Source organism: Pinus tabuliformis, chromosome 1_2 (genome assembly GCF_031772625.1).
Source record: "Pinus tabuliformis cultivar Carrire ecotype Pingquan chromosome 1_2, CPIR1, whole genome shotgun sequence".
Classification (NCBI taxonomy): domain Eukaryota; kingdom Viridiplantae; phylum Streptophyta; class Pinopsida; order Pinales; family Pinaceae; genus Pinus; species Pinus tabuliformis.
Genome location: NC_142298.1, coordinates 960383587 through 960389490, shown reverse-complemented (window position 1 = coordinate 960389490; position 5904 = coordinate 960383587).

Sequence of the window (5904 nt, the reverse complement as noted above, 5' to 3'; positions counted from 1 at the left end):
GACATTAAAGGTATTGACCTTGTTAGAATTCATCATGAGGATCTGGTAGTCACCAGGACCAGAAGGTTGGGGATGGTGGGCTGCTTGACCTTGCTGAGGTTGAGAAACAACGAATCCTTGCTAGGGGAAAGGATTTGTGAGCACGAATAGTGGAGATGGCGCAGGATTCTGAGGAGATTGCTGCATGGGCGGTTGACCTTTAGAAGCTGCTTGGGCTTCCCACATTTGGCACATCTTGGGTAATAGGGGACAGTCATGAGTATAATGGCCATGTACACCACAACATGCACAAGGCTTGTTGATCCAAATTGGATCCATGAAGATTATCAAAGTGCCATGGCTGTATCAAATCAGGATAGACTTCAAAGATGTATGAACAAAGAGCGATCAGGAAGACCTCTGGACAGTGGCAGTTTGCAGCTAACGAGGAAAGACGAGGACCTTGGTCAAAGTGCACTAACTGAGGCCCATGGAGATTGCATAGGAGGAAAAACTGGCACTTGGGAAGCCCGGATCGGGAAACAAAGGCCATTTCTAGCATCACTGGGCAAAACCCCTTGAGAAGGAAAGGCCCCAAGTGCTCGGTCGCATGGGAAGCCGGGAAACCGTGGGGAAGGCGCTAAGGCGAAAGGCGAGACCTGCACTCCAAAACCGGCGGAATAACGAGGGAATCCTTGGGTGGTAAGCAGATTTGGATGAAATCGAGCGATTACATTCAGCACATGACATGTGTCTGGCGGATGAGAGAGAAAACTGCCTCTCATCACACGCTAACGGTCGAGCAAGTCAACTGTGCGAAATGAGCGAATGTCGTAGGATCTGGGGGCTCCAGATCTGACGGTAGAGATTGTGCCCGATGGAGAAACTGGATTTGACAGGGGATTAAGCCACGACATAGAGAAGTTTGATGTCTGATTTGACTGCTGAGTTGGCGGATGAGTCATTCCACAAAGTAACCGAAACTACCGAACCATTGAGGACGAGCTAGCGCAGTTCATGAGAGGACAAGTGGCCACTCCCTGTGAGACGTTGGCAATGATGTAGAGGCAGGGAACTCCAAACGAATAGCAACAGGTGATCCGAAGGGGTGGAAGAGGAAGTGAACAATCATGAAACAAAGTGGATTTAAGCCATGAACAGACAGAGAACAGAACAAGGAGAAGAGAATGAAGACAGAGAGGTCGAGACCAAAGAAAAGACAGTGAAGCAAGAAGTAGAAAACAGAAAGCCGAGTTGACCTTAGGTAGCATCGAGCAGACAAAAAGCTTGAGAGGTTCAAGCAATCCCTGAGAGGATCTGTCAGGAATTGAGCACCACATTGGGCTCCCCCCATTAAAGACCAGAGAGGTCAAGATTTGGTAAGGAAAAGACTCTATGCACTCTAGTGGCTTGGGGGATCCAAGAACCACCCTACCAAACATTATCTGTTTCAAGAGACTCAAATTGAGCTCCTCAATGTAAATCTCTACTTGAAAGACACAATAAAAGAAGGCCAACACTGAAAGCTGGACCAAAGACTTGGCCCTGGAGAATAGGGTGAACTCCTTATTAATTGTTGTGTTCTTGCATTTGCTTACTGTGTTTTCCTTACTGTTTTCCATTTTCCAGTGTCTGTGTATTTTGCAATCTGATCGATTTGTTGCCTGAAATAACATAGACACTCACTAGCATATGAGTCTATAATACCTTAATTAATTAATTAATTAATTAATTGGGGTCACTCATAGGGTGATTTTCAGATCAAGTGGTATCAAAGTTTTAGGCTGTTAAGGTTAGACAAGCTTGTGTTGGTTTATCTATTGAATGCTAATTAGATCAAAGCTCAAATTAGGAGAAGGAGAGTTCGTCGAAATTAATCCTAAGATTGGAAGAGTCTATCCTCAAAAGACAATGTCAGAGGAAGGTTCTGTAGGGCCCGACCCTCAATTCATAGATAGTTTCCTAGCCATGAGGTCCATGGTAGAGGAAATGTATAAGGATTTTAGAAAACAAAAGGATGAAGACCCATTTGGCTCTAAACAAGATAAAAGAGAAGAAGAGTCTTTCCTTCATGACCACTCAAAAGGCAAAGGGAAGGAAGAAAGCTTTCTCCCGCCTCCTAATAGCCCTGAACATACAAAGAAGACATCTTTGATTAAACTAGATGTTAAATTTGATTTACCCATATATGATGGAGAGTTGAATGCAGAAAAATTAGACAATTGGATTAGACAAATTGATGTTTATTGCAGAGTGCAGAGTATTGATTCAGACAAGAGCAAGATTCAGCTGGCAAGCCTACGACTTGGAGGCACTGCCTTGGTTTGGTGGGAAGGCAAGACCCAAGCTGACTTGAAGAGACATGGTAAGACTCTTTCTGTCTAGAGTGAATTTGTTTCTGCAATTAAAATGCAGTTCTATCCATTGGCCTACATGCAGCAAGCCATGATGAGCTGGCAAACTCTTTGACAGTTGAAAGGGAAAAGTGTACAAGGATACACCCAAGAATTTAGGAAGAGAGCATCGATTCTAGGAATCTCATTAGACTCACATGAGACTCTGTTGAAGTACATCGGTGGTCTACACAACTACATGAGGCATACTATCCTCATGTCTAATCCCACTAGTATAGATGAGGTATCTATACAAGCTACTCATCTAGAAGCTAGAGGAAAGAATGGAAGTCCAGAAGTTGGGGGATAATCCCAACCCATTGCAAACAACAATAAGGAGAAAAAAAAATAGAAATGGAAAGCAAGGAAGGCTAATACTGCACATAAGAGCAAGTCTTCATGCACTCACTGTAAAAATGATGGGCATGATGATGAGCACTATTGGATTCTGCATTCAGAGCTAAGACCTAAGAAGTTCGAGGGCAAGAAGAAGAAGACTGCTACATCTATTCATAAAGATTTGGGGTTGGACTCAGTAGATGAAACAACTATTGTAGCCACAAGTATAAAAGGTAAGAATTCTAAAGCATCTACTAGTAATTCTGCACAATCTACTATTGATGAAGAAAATGAGAGAAAAAGACATGAGATTTTCCATATTCGAGTTATTTCCAAAAATCAAAAGATTTATACTTTGTTTGATAGTGTCTCACAAGTAAATTTAATTTCTGAAGCAATTGTAAAGAAATTGGGATTACTGACTACACCTCACAAGAAACCATACCCATTAGGATGGTTAAGTGATAAAGCACAACTACAAGTGACTAGACAATGCAAACTCAAGTTTTCTTTTGGGTCAACATTTGTAGATGAGGTTGAGTTAGACATAATTCCTTTGGATATATGTGGAATTTTTTTAGGAAGTCCTTACTTGTATGACAGAAAAGCTATTTTCTATAGACTTGAGAACAAGTATCTACTTGTTAAAGATGGAATCGAATACTTTGTAAGAGCTCATAAGCTTAAGAATAATTATACTCTCATAAACTCAGGGCAGATGAAACGAATGATAAATTCATGAAAACAATTCTTATTGATGTTTGTAAAGGAAAAGAAACTGGATAAAACCAATGTATTTGAGGGCTGTAATGCTAAACATCAAGCTGATTTAGAAAAAGTTGTTTCAGAGTATGTTTTCTTGTTTCAAGAACCTAAAGGTCTACCACCCAAAAAGGAAATAGTGCATGATATTATTTTGCAGCAAGATGCTCATTGCCTAACATTGGAATGTACATGTTGTTTGCTTTAGAGAATGCTGAAATCAAGAAGCAGGTGTAGGAGTTGCTCGAGAAAGGGTTCATCAGACCTAGCACATCACCATGTGGATCTCCAATCGTCTTGGTGAGAAAGAAAAATGGCTCATGGAGAATGTGCATAGATTACTGAGCACTGAATAAGATAACAATAAAAAATCGTTATCCCCTTCCTCGCATAGATGATCTTTTAGATCAATTGAAAGAAGCTGTTTATTTTTCCAAGTTAGACTTGCATAGTGGATATCATCAGGTCAGAGTGGCAGAATAAGATCCATGGAAGACTACTTTCAAAACAAAGCGGGGATTGTATGAATGAATGGTTATGCCTTTTGGCTTAACTAATGCTCCTACTACTTTCATGAGAATTATGAATGATGCTCTCAGACCTTTTCTTGATGATTTTGTTATTGTGTATCTAGATGACATTCTGATATTTAGCGAAACATGGGAGGAACACTTAAAGCATGTTAAGAAGACACTAGATGTTTTGAAAAGAGAAAAACTTTCTGTTAAACTCTCAAAATGTGAATTTGGCAAAACATATTTGAATTATTTGGGTCATATAGTAGGGGGTGGTGAACTGAAGATAGATCCCTCTAAGGTGGCAGTTATTATAAACTGGCCTAAACCAAAATCTGCTATAGAAGTTAGAAGCTTCTTAGGGGCAACACAATATTGGAGAAAGTTCATTTCTAACTTTTGCTTAATTGTAACTCCCTTACATGCTTTAACATGATTGAACAAGGTGTTTCAGTGGGAGGAAAACAGCAGAAAGCCTTCGACACCTTGAAAGAAAAGATTAGTATAGCACCTGTACTAGCACTGCCTGATCTTCAAAAACCATTTGAGATCCAAACAGATGCCAATGACTATGCCATGGGAGCAGTGTTGAAATAGCATGGTAAACCCATATGTTATCATTCCGAGACATTTAATTCTGCAGTAGTTAACTATCCTACATATGATAAAGAATTGTATGCATTAGTACAGAGTGTGAAAAAGTGGAAACATTACTTAATGGGCAAAGAGACAGTAATACATACTGATCATCAACCCCTTCAATATCTACACTCCCAAACTAAGTTGCAGCAATCAAGACACTATAGATGGATGGGTTTTCTACAACAGTTTCATTTAGTCATCAGATATAAAAAGTGCATACACAATAAAGTTGCAGATATGTTATCTAGACCCATTACAAATGCATCTACTATACTTAAGTATAATTCTGTGTTACGTGAGAGTTACATTGAACAGTATGCTCAAGATATAGACTTTAAAGATGTATATGCAACTTTAAGTCAAGGAAAACTAAAATAAGAATTGGACTCTCATGTAAAGGACCGACTCCTATATCATTGTGGGAAGCTATGCATTCCACAAACTGAGAGAGTAAAGATAATTTGAGAAGAACACACTTCTCTAATATCAGGTCACTTTGGGGTAAGTAAAATAGTTGCATAGCTGCAAAGATTTTGTTATTGGCCAAAAATGAATGAGATAGTTTCTAGATATGTAAGAGGGTGTACTATGTGTGCTAAAAGCAAGCCTAGCAATAGAAAACTAGGCTTGTACACTCCATTACCAGTTCCTTCTCACCCTTGGGAAAGTGTTTCCATGGATTTTGTTGGAGGATTGCCTAAATCTAGGAAAGGTCATGACTGTCTGTATGTTGTTGTGGATAGGTTCAGCGAAATGTGTATTTTGATACTTTGCAGTAAACAGATTATAGCTGAACAAACTGCAAAACTATTTTTTGAACATGTATGGGTTCATTTTGGATAACCCACTTCCATTGTATCTGATAGAGACACCCGATTTGTGGGGAAGTTTTGGTCAAGTCCGTGGGAACTGATGGACACCAAACTAAAGAAAAGTACAACTTTTCATCCACAAACTAATGGCCAGACATAAGTAGTTAACATGACAGTGATACAGTTATTCAGAGGATATTGCAGTAAACATCCTAAGATTTGGGATGAACATTTGTGTTATGTGCAACATGCTTACAATAGAGCCAAACATTCTTCTACACAGAGATCTCCTTTTGAGACCTGTTTCGGTTTCACACCAAGGTCTCCTTTGGATTTTGTCTTTGGTAAAGACACCACAATTGATGGACACAGTGATGTGGACAAGGCAACTAGGTTCATTGAACAAATCCAAGAAATCCACCAGGAAATACAGGAATAGCTGGAAAAGAGCTAGGCCAAATA